Raw genomic sequence first — 20641 nt, 5'->3', positions numbered from 1 at the left:
GTTGGAGATCGACTAATGAAGAGATGCACAAACATGTTTGATGCTATGTCCAAACATATTCAATAATGTCATTAAGACTAAAAAGATGAACTCATAATGTTCAACCATCAAAAGTAGATCGGGCTCACTAAGTTCCAAATAATCAAGCTTGATTGCTAGTTATTTGAAACTTAGAGAAATAAAACACCCCTTCCCTGTATCGAACATTGAGTTTTAAAATAGATTGCATAGGCAAGAGTTTGATGAACTCCAAAGAATCAACTCCTTGAATCTTAGCTTTAAAAAAGTTGATTATTCAGTTAGAGTTTATCAAGAAATCATCCCCCTTTCTAAAAATATTATATATTTGATAGATGGGATGCAATAGTTGTCTACATGGAAAAAACTATAATGTTGAAGAGTGAGTGGTTATCCTTATCAAACAATGAGACCTACATATGTGATAAAATATCTATTTCTTTATAAGCCACATGTCTAAGTGTAATATTATAAGATTACACTTATAACCATCAAGGATAACATATTCAAAGTGAAATTATGTTAAAGTAAAAATGATTTGAAAGAGAAGCCATCAAGACTAGAAATTCATCAAGAGCCATATTGATTTCAATATTTAGTTATGATAATTGAATAATGGTCAGTTCATTCTATTTATTGTGAATCTTTTGGAAAGAGGGAGGTTCCAATTTTTCTTGATTTTCTCAAAAGACTTTGTGCTACAACATAATAGGAGCTGTGAATACAAGGAGAGAAGGGAAATATTTTTCCAGATAGTGGTTTTCGTGTGTGTCAAACAATAAAGCCTGTATTTTTTTGTTGGGTTCAGAGGAGGGTGACTTTATACATCAAAATTTTGAGTTTTCATATTAGATTCCTAATCAGTGTTTCAGATCTTCACATTATCTTGGTTATCTCTAAATGTAGTTTGATACATATGATTATTGTCACAATTATATTTTGGACTTTGTGCTTTAGTTAATTGCATGTTTGGAAAGAACCTTTCTCTCTACATTCATTTTATAATGCAACATTTGGATAAATGAACTTTGTGTCATTTCTTTTCTATTTTCTTTTAGTTACTTAGTCTTTCTACATCTATGTCATGTTTACAAGTAGATGTTTATGTACCTTTCTTTCTTTCAGGTTAAAAGCATGCATGTTCATAAGTTAGATAATTCATTTTAAATATTACATGGGGAGCTTTACCTAAATAATTCAAAGGGCACTTATGCATTCCAATAGCAAAGTGACCCAACTATTAGTGTTGATTGAGTCTTCTTGTTTGGGTGTTTTAGGGTTAATTTGTATTTCTTGGAAGACAATTTGTTCACTAACACATTTATTTTTTATTTTTTTCTTAACACATCATCTTTCATAAACCCCCTCTCAATGACCTACATTCTAAAGACAAAATCATCTTGGACTGCCTACATGTAGGCTTCAAAATTGTCTCAAGGTTTTTTTTCCTAGCTAGGTTTGATGTTAAGTGTATGGTGGGTGCACAACACTTTTTAGGATGAATATCCAAGACAACTTCTTTGTGATTGCTACCCATGTCAAAAAGTTCATAAAAGGAATACCATCCAAGGTGGCCCCTTACTTGGTTACCTAATTTCGTCTAGGTTATATTCCTATGATTAAGTTTCCCTTAAATCATGTACCATAATAAAGAATCATAACATAAAATTAATGTAAATTTTCAATAATTACATGACACTAATGATTGTGATGTAAATCCTTAAGAATTAAGGAGTAGTATGGAATGCACCTAATGATCTTCCAAGTTATCTAGTGGTATACTTGACCTTTCTAGGTTAAGGATGGAACCCCAAAGTGGTATCTCAACCATAAATAAGAAATAAAAAATAAGCAACTCATACAAGCTCATACACTGTGAGTACAATTATCTTCCCTGACCTTATACACTATTTAACATTTGAGAATATGGAGTTAGAGATCCATTTATCAAACATGATGAGCATCCATCCTTAAATAGAGTATATAATATAATTCTCTAGCTAGAAACTTAAACTAAGCAATTTTTCATCACCCTAACACTACACTCCCCTAGTAGTAGCACACCAAAGTTGTTGTGTTTTGGAGGATGTATGTAATTTTTTAAAGATTTGTCATAAAATTTGACCAAAAGCCTCAAGGAGTCAAGAAAATATATTCAAGATTCCTTCCAAGTACACAAGGAATATTTTTTTATCTTAATATTACATTAGAGATTTTAATTCTCTTTAAAATATTTATTTTGCATTTCATTACTTATTTTCTTCACTTAATACATAATCTTCCCTAAACCCCCTCTAGGATGGCTTGTGTACTAGGGACAACCTTGACCCTAGATTGCCTATAAACATTGCTTATAAATGGGATCAAGGTCTATGTACTCATATTTTCCTAACTATGTTTGATAAGGATTGTATGATGGTACACAACCCTTTTTCAAATCAATGTTGCAAAAAATTTCTTTGCAATTTTTAGACAAAGAATTCCTTATCCTCATTTACAATTATTTGGACCTATTGTCTGTTGCTTTCTCCTTGGTCTTCACATTTTCCAAGTTGGGTTGTAAAATTTTATTTCCTTCACAAGAGTTTGATTCTCCCTCTCAAAAGTGTCAAATAGATCATTTTGTTCATCTCTTTTGATATATTAATTTTGTCAACTTTTTTACTTTTGTGAAATCCATTTAGAGAGTACTAACATGTAAATCATTAGGATTTATTGGACTTTTTGGTATATTATTATCTTTAGCTAGAGATATAACAACCATGAAGTTCATTTTTTTTGCATTTAGGTAATATGTTGGAAATACACTATTAGTATTAGATGAAGGATCTTCCTAGTGAGATCCATTAACTACATCATCTTTTAATGTTTTCATAATTTTCTTATTTACTTTGTTTTTCTGATCGAATTTTGTTGCAAAGTCATTAAAATGAAAATTTGGGTTTGTTGAGACAATTGAGTGTTTAAAAGGTGAATTGCCACTTGTATTCATGTATGCTCATCCAACTCTAGTTACTCCACCTATGTCACTGGTTCTAACAATTGTATTTTGAGAATTTATAACAACCTAAAAATGGTTCTTTCCAAATCTTGAAGTTTTAGGACTATTTTTAGGGGTTTGTCCAGAAACTACTAGAGCATACATTGATTGTAGTAACTGATAAAATTGTTGTTGTTGTCATTGTCAATTTTTTTTCCTTTTTTGCACTATATTCACCCATGCTAGTGAGATCAACTTCAATTGGATTTGAAGATTTAACAAATATTGCATTGGGTTTCCCTTCAGAAGTACAACATTTGTTTCCCTTTGTAGATGACTAGTTTACTTCCACTTTTGGATGGATCTAGTACTACAATTGGATGCCATATTCTTTCACCTCCTAGAACAAGGGCACAAAAACCTACATGATCCATGTTTTGTGTCATAGTTTCCCATACAATATATACTTGTTTAATAGGTTCATTCATTTAACAAATTTTCTTTGAGTCTTAGTTGACTCAAGATCTTAAGTAGCTTGAATATCTTCATCAAACTCATTTTGACTATCAATACCAATGTCATATTAATATGCCACATATGAATGCTCTTTATTCCAATAATCATCAAACAAAAAGTTCTTCCTCCTCAATTTCCCCAAAAGGTGTTGAGGTCTTTGGGTCACCCAAATTCTTCCCCATTTCTGAAAATTCATTCATTTTGGTTTGAGACCAAAATTCAAATTTGTATACATATTAATTTCATTTGGCATAGATTTATTAGAAGATGCAACAAATTTCTTGTAGAAATTGAAGTATGTCACTAACTTTGATTTATGTGTCTCTGATATACATGTAGTGCCATAATTTGGGATGACAATTCTTGCATTGAAATATTATTCTCTACTCACATGTTTCTCCATCTCTTTCTTAACCTCATTCCAAGAATCTATTTTTTTAAAATTTTACTACCAATGGCATCTCTTGATGTTACTATTTTCTTGCAAAGTTTCCATTAGCAATAGGTCTTTCTTTTATGTTTCATGAATCATAATTCTAGTAAGTGAAAATATCAAATCTCAATAAATTTACCAATTCATTTGTCGTGCTTTAAAACCCTTTCTCTTAGATTCTAGCCCTCCACATAAGAAAGGAAAGGAAGGAAATATCATTTTATTTTGTTGTCCATTGAATTGTTCATATGCACTCTCAATCTGGTGTAAATATTCCAATGCAAAAACCCTCTCCTTCACATGCATTAGATGTTTGTAAGGTTCAACCACAAAACTATAAAACATTAACACAATACAATTTTTCATGAAGAACTAGTCAACCAATTAAATTTGTGATGTAAGGAGGGACATTAACAACTAGGGCCAAAGGTGCACCTAACTAACCAACCACCTTGCTAAGTTAACACAATGGAAGCCAACACACACAGAACAACACCAAGGAGAGAAGGAACAAAAAATATTTTATTGATTCATGAAATTGTCAACATATATGCCCAGTTGTAAGGCCTTTTGGGTTATGACCAATACAAATATTCAACTTTTGGATCCACGATCTCTACAATTTTAACTCTAAACTCACTACTTTAGGACCATCCACTCCAAATCCTCTAAGTGATACTTAACCTAAGCCTAAACACCCCTATTTATTCTTACCAAAATGACTTACAAAAATATTCTAGATCTTTACATAATAGAAGGTCGACCTCAAAACAATATGCACACATCCCAAGACAAGATCTTTACACTAAATTCACAACCCAATATAAATACATAAGTTAGCTCACACTAGAAACCAATCATAGATACAATTGGTCAAAGAAGGAACCAAGCATCCAAAAACATCAGGTTCACTCAACACATGAATGAACAATTGACCAATATTGGACAACTCAACACATAGAAGAATGCTTGGCCAACACTTGGCAGCTTGGCACATTTAGAAACATTTGGCCAATACTGGATAACAACTATAGCTCATAAACCTAGCTCAAAAACCATTGAAGCTCAACACTAACTACCATAATGAACAAGATGAGTAGGATACCAAGGAAATCTAGGATTCTCCTGCATCAATTTGACTTCCTAGTTGAATGCAAACTCTACAAGACATAGGCAATCTAGGCATGAGATTTCTCTTAATTTTACAATAAATAGGTAATAAAAATAAGTCTACAAGATGGTTATAGTTATTATTCTTAGCACTCATCCTCATCGTAAGTGTCCATTTTTATATTTTACTTGGAGTTTCTAATTTCTTCTAGGTTTTCTAGACCTCAATATGAAGCTTGTTGTTCTTAGTCTCAAATATTGGGTGATCTTTTGCTTCAAGAATGTACCACAAGTACGATGTGAACCTAAATATATTGCATGAATATTGTTTAATGATTAGTAATTATTATTGCATAGATTCAATAATGTGTTGAACATAATTATTTCTTTCTCCTACCTCCTCAACTGAATCACCTCGATAATGGATATTATAAATCATTTCAAGAACACTAGTGACCACTTCCCTATTACTGTCCAATCCTAGAAAATTCTAACAAAGAAATTGTATTCTAAACCCATGGCACAATAATATCATAATCATAAGGAGGCTTATGATCTCTATCCAATTTAACACTATCACTAATATTATAAGTAGATTATTCAAAGCTTATTAATCCTTTCATATAGGAATCTTGAAAAACTCTTTCCAATTTCTCATAAGCCTTTGCTAGTTTATCCAATTCAATGTACATGTTAAAGCTATCTTATATAAACCCTTGGTCAATCAGAGTGTAAAATTAACTCTCAATTATGGGAATACTTGGTGTATTTTCATCATTATTTTTTAGCACATAGCATGACAATTTTCAGGCAAGGGAATACTTGTTGTATTGTCAAGTGTGCTAACCTACTAACCCATGGAACAAGTCTATTTGTATATGCATTAAAAATTTTGATAAAAATGAAATATTATTTACCCTTATGTGGATCTTCCCACTTATTACCCACAGAAAGTCTAATTCCCATGATTCTCTATCTCCATGGATAACACGATTAGAATATCATGATATTCATAAGTGAAACCTATGATTTTTACCAGTTCACTGAGGCTTATTATGTCTTTCTTTTAGTTTGAACTCATACAAGAGGTTTTTACCTATGTTTTTCTCATGTGTGCTACCAATATTTAACTTTCATGAATCATAAGTGAAGTTGACAATTTACAATTAAAATTCAAACTTCAAGCCCTAATGTACAAATTGAAGACCTACAACTCTGCATTCATTATAAACAATATCAAAACATTAAAAAAAGCCAAGTGGAAACCATTGGTATGTGATAAAACTATAAAGTTATTTGGTATCTCATATCCTTGTGAAAAATAGTGTGTTGATGCTTTACAATAATTTATGTAGCTAATAAAGAAATTCATTAAATACCAATGTGTATTTGTGGGAAGTTTCAAAAATTTAATTCATCCAAGGCAAGAAATCTATTTGAGAGAAATAAAAGGTAACTTAATTCATCTGAATACTAATGATAATAGTTGTTTGGTTGAATATAGTTAGTTATGGCATAGAATATTTTGTCATGTGAATTTTGATAGATTGGTCAAAGCGAGACAAATGCAGTTAGAGGATTGCTACCACTAGTCAAGCCAAATAATGTTGTGTAAAGAATGTCAATTGGGTAAGTTTAATAGTTCTACTTTCAATAGTAAGTCATATAGATCTGAGATTATATTGGATTTGGTGCATACTAATTTGTGTGGTCCTATGAGGACAAGAAGTTATCATGGTGATATGTACTCTTATTCTTTAATGGTTACTCTAGAATGATGCCTTCAAAATGCTTATTAAAATGAAATTGGTAATAACTTGATGTGTTAGAGATCTAACAAAGTTGGAGAAGAGTACACTTCTTGGGAGTTTGTTGAATACTTTGATTTGAATATAATCAAGAGACAAATGTCAGTACCAAGGACTCCACTATTGACATTACAGTCAAGTTTGTTATTAGGGACACACACTTATTCAGATTGTAAGTATCTACCGAGTGTATTGTATGGTTAACAAAGTTAACCAAGAATTTCATACTCTACTATTTTCTACAGTTGTTGCCAAGTTTAAGGGAGAATATTCAGCTTGTGCCAAGTATTTTCTACCATGCTGGTGATCAGCAGTGTAAATCGAGCTACATAAGGTTTACCAAGTTCCTCAGTACAAACCAAGTTGTGCAATGCTTATCGAGTTCGCAGTTAAAGTGATGTGAATCCAGTGTTGACCGAGCCACTGAGTGTTAACCAAGTGATTTAGTTTATATTGAGCTCATTGTGATAGCATTGACTGAGCTATGTAGTGTGAATCAAGTGATCTAGTTTATATGTTGAGTTTCATAGTATTCACAATGTCACTACTGCAGATTGAGTTTAGACTACTTGGAAGTGATCAGTATGGACCGAGCTTATATGTCTACCAAATGCATGAAAATGCTAAACATTGATAGTAGATGTTGAGTATTTGAACCTCACCGACCTAGTTTTCAGAACCCAAGTTCCTATAGTTGAGCCAACTTTGTGCATTTTTGTGTAAACTTTTTGATTTGTAAATTGGATTGGTATATATGTAACATGTTGTATCACATCCAATAAGATGTATGTATGGATTATAACTAGAAGAGAAGAGAAAAAGTGTGAAATACAAATTCTACAATAGTATAAGGAGAAACAAAGATTTCTCTATCTCAGGAAGGTGATCATTACACTAAAAGGAATCTCATTCATCAAACCAAGCTATAAATCAAAGATCAGCCACTATTTCATCCTAATAGGTGGATTAGTTAAATCCTTTCATAAGGTAAACTTAACAATCTTTTTTAAATCTCTTTATTGCGTGTATACTTTATTGTATGTGTGTAAATCCTTTTGCAAGGTGGACCTAGTAGTCTTTACTCCTCCCAAGAGGACAGATCATCAAAAGTGTTCATTGTAAGCCTTAACAGGCCAACTCTATACTATAGTACTAAAGCTTGTGGGTTTCATCCCTAGCCTAATTTTACTTTCTATTTGGAAGGTTTCTGGGTCACCATATTGTGTGTCAAAGTGTTATAAATGATCATAATTCACATAAAGGATTAATTGGTAATTAAAGATTAAGTATTTTAAGTTACTGATTCACTCCTCCCCTCTCAGTAACTTAGCCTATCATATATATTTTTAACAATTGGTATTAGAGCATTGTGGTTCTTAGTAAAGAAGCTTAACAACTTGAGTAAAGATTAGAGGCTATGGAGGTATTCAGACTTGATAAAGCTATTGATAATGAGAAGCTAGATTTGGAATTGGCTATTGGAAAACTCAAGAAAGAAAAGGAGTAACTAGCTCAATCCCTAAAAAGGAGAAAAGATCTTGAAATCCAGATGAATGACCAACTCTACATTGAAGAAAGAATTGAAGACATTCATTCAAAAAGCAATTAAGAAATCAAAGAACTATTAGAAAAGAATGGTTCAATTCAAGAAGAAGTTAGGAAACTAAGAAGAGAGAAAGAAATTTAGTAAGTATTATTGTGTGAAGTCATGGAAGAGAAAAAAAGGATAAAAGAAAAAATAGAAGGAAACAAAAATGAGATTCAACACCTATCCCTTCAAAAAGAAGACTTCATTGATCAGCTCACCAATGCAAATGAAGAAATCATGAATCTAAGATCAGAAAATGAAAGATTGCAAAATGATCTAAACACTAAAAGGCAAATCAATGAGAGGATGATGAAATCTCAAGCAAACATGGATCAACAAAATGAGCAAATCTAATACAGACAAAAAGAAAAAGTAGGAATTGGATATACATAAGAAGGTGAATCATCCAAGCAAGGAGCTCAAAAGAATCAAAAGAATCAAAGACATGCTTGCAATCACTATGGTAAGATAGATCATACATCAAAAAATGGTTGGAGAAATGGGAAAGCTAAATTCAATGGAAAATGCTACAATTGCAATCAAAATGGTCATATAGCCTATTAATACAAAGAGAAAAATAAGTTTGAAGAAAAATGTCACAAGTGTAAGAAGCATGGGCACAAATCTTCTCAATACACACTAGGAGATTGAACCCAGTAGAATAGATTGTAAAAGTCATATTTGGTTGGGACTATAACACTTGGTGCAAATGTCATTACTATGGAGAATTTGGACACATTGCAATGAATTGTGTAAAACATCACATGAGGACAAGAGACACTACCAGAAGATGTTTTATTTGTATAGAACTTGGTCATCTTGCCAAGAATTGTATGAATACTAGAAGAATTAAAGATGAAAAGAAAGACAAAGATGATAACATCAAATGCGACAACAATGGATTCCAAAATATTTTGAGAATGCAAGTCTGAGCATTGAAGAAAATGTCACTCAAGAATTGGGTTCAACTCAAGTATTTCTACTTGATCTCTCATAAGGAGTATTAGAACTAGAATTCTAAAGAAGACATCTCACATCAGTTCCAATCAATAGAATGAAAGACCCATATCAACACTCAAGATGCAAAGGGATCATCATGCATACTAGTCATTACCAAATGAGGTTGGGTTGTAGACCTTATCAAGCAAGGTCGGGTTGCAAGACTTTGCCAAGTAAAGTCAAGAGTAACTAAGTTTTATGAGGATACTAAGTCATGCATGACTCTACCAAGCACTCAATACAAGTGAAGTGGATGACAGACTATCATTTGAGTGAACAATCATACCAGGCATTTGTGGCAATCGAAAGACAAAATTTGATAAAAATGGAAAAATCAAAGTCACTTCTCACTATGAATTTTTGAGAGCTATTTGTGTAGAATATTATTTGTGTAGAATATTCTTAGTGCATCTGAGGAATCTGTGCAAGTTACTATTAAAGATTTCCATGTTCTCTCAAACCCTACTGAGCAAAATGACATCCACTAGTAGCAAATTAAAGAAAGGATCTGATATGTTGGTTTGAGGCATGGAATGGAAGGCACCAGACTTCAAGTTGAATCTAGCTATTGCAGAAACCTTAGATCCAAGTGGAGCTCAATCACAAATTGTATCAAAGTTACTATTGATTAATGATATTCATTCACATTTTTGGTGTGTTATTCAAGATATTGGAACTATGAAAATGGATGAATCCTTGAAAGAATTGTGTGTGAATGGTGTTTTAAAACTGAAGCATCAACACCTTGAAGCAAAGGGTCTGGCTCACATTCTACACATGTCATGGGACTTTCAAATCAAATAGATAAGATTTATCCTTAGCCATGTACATAATGGCCATCTATGGTTGGAGAAACCTATTTTGATAACAAAGAAGATGATCCATAGGATCATTGGTCTTCTAATGTTGGCAAAAGAAAAAATGACTAAAACCTTAAGTCAAGTTGAACTAGAAAAGAAAACCCTTCTTGAGTGGGATGGAAGGGAAATGAAGATCAACTATGTCATGAATATAGAATTGAAGTTTGGGATACATGTCATTACACATAAAATATATAGCTTGAGAAAACTCAACAGTGTATCATGTGAAGCAGTAGATCTCACATACAAAGTGTTCAAGAATAACCTGTCACTTGACCTTGTTGAGTTGATGCTGAATCAATTCAACAAAAATATAGAGAGTATAAGAACTTCAAAGAGCAATCCTTGAAATTTTGGGAGAAAACTATGTGAGTATTATGGATTATTACTTTGATACATTCAAGAATAAGATGAATATTAGATTTAGGATCTAAAAGAAACTTTTTGATGATAATGGTTGATAGTGATAAAGTATATATACAAGCAGTAAGACTGAGAATTATATGGGTTAAGCCTCTAGGTTATGAGGTTAACATAGATGAAACCAAGGACATCATTGAAGCACTAATAAATGAGCTTTTTGACCCAAATTCTACTTACTTTGGCACCTATGATGAAGCAAAGGAAAGAATAGAACTTGAAATAAAACTCCCTCAGGTGGTCAACAAAGGGAAGAAGAGAATTGCAATATTGATAACCAACTCCACTCTTCTGTTGACTGAAGGCAAAGGTGATGAAATTGAGGATGATGAAGCAAAAGATGAAGAGAAGTTAGAAGAAGAACCTATAAAGAAGAAAGGTAAGGTTATTATAACCAAGCCTGCCAAACCATTTATGGTTGTGCTCACAAGGAGGACATCTAGAAAGAAACTTGATAAAGAAGGAGGAGATCTGATCTTTAAATGGCCTTCACCCACCTTTTAGGAAATATTGAAAGAAATAGAGTCAAGAGTAGGAATAACAAAAATTAGATCACTAAAGTATGAGACTAGGATTGCAGAGGAGAAGAAGAAAATAGAAGACATGATAATGTCTAAGATGGGTAAATGGGAGTATTCAAGTGATTTAATAAAACTCTTGTAGATTTCAAGTGATTTAATGGAGAAAATCAAGCCAAGATGGGAGAATGTTATAAAAACTACTAAATATATTTATGAGCAAACCCTAAGGAAACTAATGCCAAGCTTAAATGACAAAGAGGTGAAAGAATCCATCAAAAAGAATGAAGAAAAACTTACCTTGAGATTCAACACTTGCCTTATATTGATGAATGCCATTGAACATGTGGTAAGAAATGCCACCAACACATAGAAAAACATTTATGTTCTTTAGAAGTAGAGTGATTTTGTTATTAATGTCAATGAAAATGATGAAGATGATGGTGAACATGACAAGGAAGAGGAAACTAATGATGAAGAAGTAACACATTATTATAACATAGATGATGAGGAATAGGAATAGGAACATGAAGCTATCGAGGAAGATTTACCTAAAGTTTAGAACATTGAGGAGACTGACCTAGAGAAAATTATAGTAGCAGTCATAGCCTCACTTCCTCATTCTCTAAGCAAAACATTGAAAACATCAAGCCCAAAGAAAGCTACTATAGGATTGACTATGTCAAACATTATAAGTACAAGAACTCAAACAATTTTTGCACCTGTACAGCACAATACTTCATTTATAGAAGTGAAAAACACTTCATCTATCAAAAAATCAATACTTCCTCCTCCATCAATTTTGGTTACACAAGGTATTTCATCAATAAGTGCAGTATCCACTTTTTCAACCAGTCCTACAATTTCTACTATTGTTTTTATTCCTTGCATGTAATTAATAAGTACAAGGACAGTTGAGACCAAGCATCAACTGAGTACAAAATTTTTGAATAAAGGCAAAGAGAAGGAAGAAGAAATTAATCTTGATTAGGAGATTGTTATTCTGAATTGGGAATCTCCAATCTTAATCTTGATCAAATGCATATATTTGGAGAGATACTTTAGAAGAAAGCTAAGTAGTAGAGGCTTAGATATGAAAGAAATAAGAAATTTCAAGTGCTTGAAGATGTGAAGAATATTCTAGCAAAAGCACTTTGCATAGATGTTGACATTCTCAACCAATTTTGGCTTAGTTAGTAGAGGTAGTCCATAAATTCAATGAAGATTTGAATGGATAGGAGATATTATTGTAGAAAGCTGAGAAGAAGTTTGAGAATAAAGTTTTGGAACTAGTAGCACAATAGATTGCTATTCACTAAGTAGTCTTGTCTACTATTTAGGCTCATTAGGGAACTCTTGCAACAATGTGAATTCCTTATTCGGTAAAATTTGTGATAATTCAAGTTTCACCAAGGAAATTAAAGATAAACTTTCAAACATTGATGAAGATCTAAAGGAAAGTGCACAACAATTGCAACTTGACCCGAGTTACAATTCTACCCACTAAACAAAGATCAAATTCTTAACTGATATGTAGGGAGAATTGCTAAGAGAAGAAGCCAGGATATGATTCTCCTAAACATGGATGCATTACAAAAACATATTGCACATGCAAAAACAATCATCCATGATAATGACTTCTCAATTGTAGATCACATGATAGAACTTTCAATAGAAATTCAAGTTGCATTACACACATGCAAGGTGTTGCAAGAAAATTGGGACAAGACTTTGACACTAATCCTAGAGGTACATTAAGATTTTTGTCACTTTTTGGCATTTATTGTATAGTATATAGCATACGTCTTTGGCATTAATTTCAAAAAGGGGGAGAAAATGTATATTGTAAAGGGGAGAAGATACAATATAAGATGTAGTAAACATAAAGGGGGAGAAAATGTATATATTATATGTGAAAATATGAAAAGATGTAAAGTATATTATATGTGTGTGTGTGTGTGTGTGTGTGTGGGGGGGGGGGGGGGGGGGAGGCATTATCATGTACAAATATTCAGGGAAACATCTTTTACAAAAGCAATTTTGAAAAATCCCAAAAGCAGAGTACTCTACCAAGTTGGAGACACAAGATGATGGATAAAAGGTGTTCTTGAAATTTTTGAATTCAGTTTTGTTTTATAAGTGTTTTTTGTCACCAATGCCAAAGGAGGAGATTGTTGAAATTATAGTTAGGTTTGTTACAGCGACACAAACTTATTTAGATTGTAAGTATCTATTGAGCATATTGTATAGTTAACAGAGTTAACCAAGAATTTTAGACTCTGCCAAATTCCATAGTTGCTACCAAGTTCAAGGGACAATATTCAGTTTGCACCGAGTAGTTTCTACCATGATGGTGATCAGTAGTGAAAACTGAGCTACATAAGGTTTAACAAGTTCTTTAGTGAAAATTGAGTTGTGCAATGCTTACCAAGTTTGCAGTTACAATGATGTGAATCCAATGTTGACCGAGCCACTCAATGTTAACCAAGTGATTTAGTTTATACTGAGCTCATTGTGATAGAATCGATTGAGCTATGTAGTGTGAATTAAGTGATTTAGTTTATATGTTGAGTTTCATAGTATTCACCGAGTCACCAATACAAACTGAGTTTAGACTACTTAAAAGTGATCAGTATGGACTGAGCTTCTACATCTACTAAATGCATGATGATGTCGAGCATTGATAGTAGATGCTGAGTATCAAAGACTCACTAAGCTAGTCTTTAGAACATGAGTTTTTACTGTTGAGCCAACTTTGTGCATTTTTTGTGTAAACTTATACTATAGCCGACTTTGTTGATTTGTAAATTGGATTGGTATATATGTAAAGTATTATATCACATCCAATAAGATGTATGTATGGAATATAACTAGAAGAGAAGAGGAGAAGTGTGAAATACAAAGGCTACAATAGTATATGGAGCAACAAAGATTTATGTATTACAAGAAGGTGATCATTACACTAAAAGGAATCTCACTTAGTAAACCAAGTCACAAATTAGAGATCAACAAATATTTCATCCTAACAAGTGGATTAGTTAAATCCTTTCACAAGGTAGAATTAACAGTATTTTTTAAATCTGTTAACCAATTACACACTTCATTGTATGTTTGTAAATCCTTTTTCAAGGTGGACCTAGTAATCCTTATTGCTCCTAATATGGCAGATCATTAAAAGTGATTATTGTAAGCCTTACTAGGCCAACTTTATACTATAGTACTAAAGCTTATGGGTTTCATCCCCATTCCAATTTGACTTTCTATTTGGAAGGTTTCTACGTCACCATATTGTGTGTCAAAGTGTTATAAATGTCTTATTTCTTTTAGTTTCTTATGCATGATTAGAATTCACATAAAAGGATTAATTGATAATTAAAAATTAAGTTTTATAAGTTACCGATTTACCCCTCCCCTATCAGTAACTTAGCCTATCATATATATTTCAAATATCCACAACAAAAAAGGATTGTAGAAAGAAGGAACCAAACTACATCTTATACCCCCACAACCATGATGATCAAAGGAGATGTAGCCAAGATGTCTTGGAGAGAAGAAATTATTATTGTAGTCTACACCATGAACCAGGTACAAATAAAGAAAGGAATCAGTAAGAATATGTAATGTCCTCTTCTCACTAGCACTTTGATTTAATGGAGTTTGGCCTATAATTGGACCCTCTTAGGCCAAGGTGTGGAGGAGAGGGTTATGTGGGCAAGTCTTACTATTGTCAAAGTCTTCTTGTAGCCACAAACTTTTGGTAGCCATGGGTTTCTTGTAGCCATGAACTTCTTGTAGTCTATGATATTTGCACTTTATATCAATTATATTTTTTATATTACTTTATAAGTTTATAGTGCAATTAATTATTATTGTAAGAAGGGGTGAATCTTTTAGAAAGTGAAAATAATAATTATTATTTATTTCTTCTAGAAGGAGGCTGACCTGTTGGAGAAAAGAATAAATAAGGAGTGAAGCCTCATTGTTGGATATTTAATGTGTTGCCATCTACTTTTACTAATAACATGTGGAGCCAAGGGTTTCTTCGGTTTGCTACGTCCATTGGAAAAGTGATAGATTCTCCAAAGGGCTGCAACTATTGTAGAAGAAAAATTAATCTTTTCATTGTGCTGAATTTTTAGCCTAGGGCTAGATTTGAGGAGTAAAGTTTGAAGAAATAAGTCTGATATAAATCTCCAACCATATTGCAGTAGGGATGAGATATTTGGTTAATGATTCTAGAAGAATTGAAAGACTTTCCTATAACTGAAGGTGAACATTGTCATTGCTAAAATATTTTTCTATAGTATGGTTGCTATAGTAAAAATCCACATTTTTGGGGGGTGGTTTCCAAGTTCCTATCCATTTACATTTTTCATTGCATTGAGGTTAGATCTAAATATCTTAGGGTATTTATTAGGATTTAGAAATCAGTTGTTGAAGTCTTGTGATCTAATTTATATCATAGTCCTATATAAAAAAATTTCGAAAGGGATTAGAATATCATTAAAAACCATAGCAGGCATTGCCCTAATGTATTACTGTTGTAGATGCATATTTTATCATTTGTAACCAAATGCTACATGTTTCAAGAAAAATACTACAACATTTTCATCTTCATTGTTGGATGTTTTGGAGTTCTTTACTATAGTTTGGCATTCAAAAATAAATAAGAATTTAGATTTACAATGTATATCCCTTCTATGAAAAGTGGTTGATGAAATTATCAAGTTAAGGAATCAGAAAATTTAATTTAGAATTGGAAGGGATATTATAGTGGTATCAGAGCTTTGATCCTACCATCTTGGAGGGTTGAAGTTCATATACAACCACATCAACAAGGTCACCTTAGGGTTTACACTCATAGAAGAAGAGAATGAGAGAAAAATCAATTTGAGATTCTACCCTTAGAAGAGATGGATGACATGGGAGGAGGAGAACCACCAAGAAATGAAGGAAGAAACATAGGAGACAATGAAGAAAGAGAAGAATGAGAGATTTTAAAATATTTGGCAATGGAGAAATAGCAAGTGGTTGAAGATCTACGAGTACTTACCTCCATGATACAACAAACAAACACTTAAGATAGACAAAACCAAGTGTTGGATAATGATTGAAGTATAGCACAAAGTTATCCCGCCCTTACCATTGATAGGCCTACATTCCTTACCTTCATGAGGGATGAAATTGAAGATGATAATGTTGAAGAAGGAGAGGCAACATTTGGATATCATCTTATAGCAATAAATGTTGAATGGGAATTAGAAACAAGAGGCTAGGAAACATTTGAGCTTTGAAAGATTTCTACATCAAAGGATAGTCAAGCATTACAAGATGAGATGAGATTGAAGACCAAGAGATCAAAATAAAGATATGAAGCATGTAACCAACAGATTCACATTACCTATGCTTGATAGAAGTGGGGAAGTTACAATTTAGTCTTGGATTCATAAGTTAGACACTTTCTCAAATCTTTGAACCATGAAAAGGGAGTATGATTTTATGTCTTCTAATTCTAATAATGTATGTAAAAAATTATATAATGAATTTGATAGATATGAAAATTTAAATTCAAAAAAAAATATGATAGATTTGGACAATGATTTAACTACATCCTCCTTACAAGAGGATTCACAAGAGATTATGGAAGTGGCCTTGGATATTGACACTCAAGATACTAGTGTCATGAATGAAGATTGCATAAACACTTTTGCTTTTATAATAGCAGCTATGAAACCTTGCATCTATAAGGGCCAATAGTGCAAGACACTATTCTTGAATTATCACATGGTAGTACTCAAGAAGTGGGTACTAATGATAAATTGTATGATGCAGATTCATGTTATGACAAGTTTTATTTTTCAAAAATGCTCTTAGAAAATGAGTTTGAAGATTCAATTGTCAGCATGGAGTTTCAAGAATTTGAGCAAGATGAACATGCAATTGAGTTATGTATTGAGTTACATTGTAATAGTTCCTTAGATGTGGGTGTGTGTGTGGATGATAGAACACAACATAATTCTTTTGATTTAGACACATTTGAATTGGACAACTTGTTCTAGAATGGATTGTTACAAAGGCCTCATCATTTTTATTAAGTCTCGTAAGGTGAATATGAGGATTGATCCTATACTTAGTGGAGCTAACCTTAGTATTTTTATTAGAAGTGATGAAGGTAAGACTTTACAATGACAAGATATCATTACTGATTTTTTTAAGAATAATTATGTTATGCATCATCATTTTAATGAAATAGAAGCTTGTAATAATGAGAAAGGCAACACTATGATATCATTCATTGGTAGAATTCCTACGCCCATTAGTAAACACAAAGATATCAATCATATGAGATATGGTTTGACATACTTTGACATTAAAGAAGTAAAGAGGTTTAAATAAATGAATGATGAATGGTTGTAAAAAGCTAAAAATGCCAAGTTGGTGGCTACCAATATAAGACAACATCTTCAATAAGTCAATGGAAAGGAAAATCTCATCAACATAGAAAGAAAAAGAGGATGGATAACATTAAAATCCTCTTATTTCAATCAAGGATGGAATCTAAAAATGTACCTAGTTCCAATGACAGAAATGAAGTTGATGACTTTGGATGATTAAAGGATTTGGTAATGATTCTAGACATGAAGAAAAAAGAATAGTTTGAGAGTTCTTCATGTGCACCTGAAGTTGTTCATAGCTTGGAGACTTAGTTGAAGGTGGAGGAGGATGAGATTAGTGCATTAGAATCTCATCAGAACATGATGCCCAAACAAATTGAGGATCATCTTTGGTCAATTCAAAAAATGGTAGATCCAAAGTGGGAATCAACAACCAAAACAACAAACAACTATACCTAAATTGCACACTTGAACCCTCTTTATGATGATTCAATACCTTGAAAATGTGTCCACAAATAGTGACAATGCTATAAAGTCCCAAGATATTTTTATTTTAAATTTCATAGAGATTGGAAAAGTGTGAGCTGATGGAAACTATTAACATAAAATATAACAGTTCATTACACGACATTTAGACTCAGTTTATAGCTTTGAATAATTAACAAGAAATGCAAAAACCTACTTCCATTCTTCCAACTACTCCCAAATGATTTTAATGAATTTTGTAAATGCAGAAGGTTAGTGTCTTGATTTATCAATATCTTATGTATGTAACATAGTTGTATTTATTGAGTTGAAGCAATATCAACTAAAAATGATAGAAGTATTGTGCAAATAAATAATTCAACTTAATAATCTTTATTTGAACTCATTGAAATTCCTATGAAAAGGTAAATGATAATCACACATACAAAGATGATGTCTCAAAGTGATTTAATTTTTAAAAGTGTGATTAAAATATCCCAAGCAAGCACAATTGACAAAAGTAGAGAAATTTCTCAATATCAGATCAAAAAATTAGAAATCGATACAATTTAGAGTTTTATTACGATGTCTTTTAGTCTTGATGATAAATATCTTAACAATGAGTATCGAATATTGGGAGATGTATTCAGTTTTTGATCAATTGGGATGAACAATGTCAATTAGATAAGATCAGTATGATGTTATAACTAATTAGATTGTATTGTGAATGAAGTATTTACATGTAGAGTTGACAATATGAAATCACAGATGTACATCAAAAAATATGTGAACCAATGCTTATAAAAAATGATGATGTATTTATTTCTTGGTTTCAATGGAGCCATTGTACATATAACTTAGATAGTTGCAGTTATAGGTTTCACAGTAATGTCGATATGATATTCATAGAGCTTCAAATATTTTGACTGATTGTGCATCTCTTCTAAGTTCAAAGATACAATATTTCTCTAGTCCATGAGTTGCTATGGAACCATGGATGAATATGTCTGTATGGTCCATAAAACTGAGCATCAATGATGTCATAGATTTTGATATCAATGCAAAATAATGTTTCTTCTTCTAAAAACAATGCTTCTAGAGAAATAGAATACTGAGGGACTCTCACCTTGAATCTCCTCTCCAAATCGAATTCTCAAATAAAAATTTCAAACATGAGAAGATGAAATAATTAATATCTAATTATATAAATGGTAAAAGATAAAGACACGTACAAAGAGGGTGTCTCAAAGTGATTTGATTTTGAAAAGTGAGATTGAAATATCCCAAGCAAGCACAATTGAAAAACATAGAAAAATTGCTCAATGTCATATCAAAAAATCAGAATTCAGAGTATGACAACAATCTATGATGTCTTTTAATCTTAATGATAAAATCTCCAAACAATGAGTATCCATAATATGTATAACCCCAAATAATCATGTAGAGATGTCTATAGTATGAGTAGATCTATAAAACGAACCATGGATCTTGGACCTTACTCTCTAGCATCTTAGATGGTCTAGATGTAGCAAAAACACACATATCCTATTTTTTTGCATTATTTCTCTATATTTTAATAGAACTACCATTCTTTCTTATTAGAAAAAGTTTATAAATCTAAACTCAATCAATATAACATTTGGAATTATAAATATTATCAAGAATTATGTTAGCAAACATGCTAGAGATAAATATAGTTAAGATAAAGCTCTTAAAAATAAAATTGGTACCAAGAGACAATCCAAGTTCACATATTCGACCAATTATTTTATTTTTGTAAGTGTAGTTGCTGACCCAACCAGCTTTGAGGTAGAGGGCCACCGTATCTACCATAAGCACACACATTTAGAAAATAAATAGTAATTCCAAGATGCAATATTTATCATCAAATTCAAAAATAAAATGCTCAAATTCTTTATCAACTAGCTTGAGAAAAAGAAAATGTACCTAATTTGTATTTTAGGATTGAAAGGAATTACTAGAAATATATTGTGAGATTAAGAAGGTTGCATGCTTATCCTGCCAGAATACTACTACTATTTTAAAAGTTTTATGTAACAAGACAAAAACTTTGGGAGAATAAAAAATAATTCAAATAAGATAATCAACATGCATCAGAAGGCTATCAAAAATTAGTTGGTTTTTATAGATTTGAAATATTGAAGATTATACCCATATAAATTTCCCATTTGTGACCATGCTAGGATTGTTGGTCCCCCAAAGAAAGCATCTAAATTTGATTTGGTGAAATTGTATCTCTGTCATCAACAATTCCATCATTCACTATTAAAAAGCATTCTACGTATGAAAGAAAACATAGTAAATCTTTTAGTTCTTACTACGAGCAATAAAACATTAGTTCACCCTATAAATAAATCCTCTAACAAAGTATTTGACACTTTTCATCTAAAACTAAAGTGTTCCTAATTACCTAAAAGTCCCACTTGATAAAAAATATTAAAATATCTAAATATTGAAAAGTGAAAACATAATAGAAGTTAAAAGACTAACAACCAACAACTTGTCAAAAC

This window comes from Cupressus sempervirens, chromosome 3, assembly GCF_028749045.1.
Source record: "Cupressus sempervirens isolate cs-2001-9-10 chromosome 3, ASM2874904v1, whole genome shotgun sequence".
NCBI classification, from domain to species: Eukaryota; Viridiplantae; Streptophyta; class Pinopsida; order Cupressales; family Cupressaceae; genus Cupressus; species Cupressus sempervirens.
The sequence above is the reverse complement of the archived record's forward strand: the minus strand, read 5'-3'. Positions refer to the sequence as shown.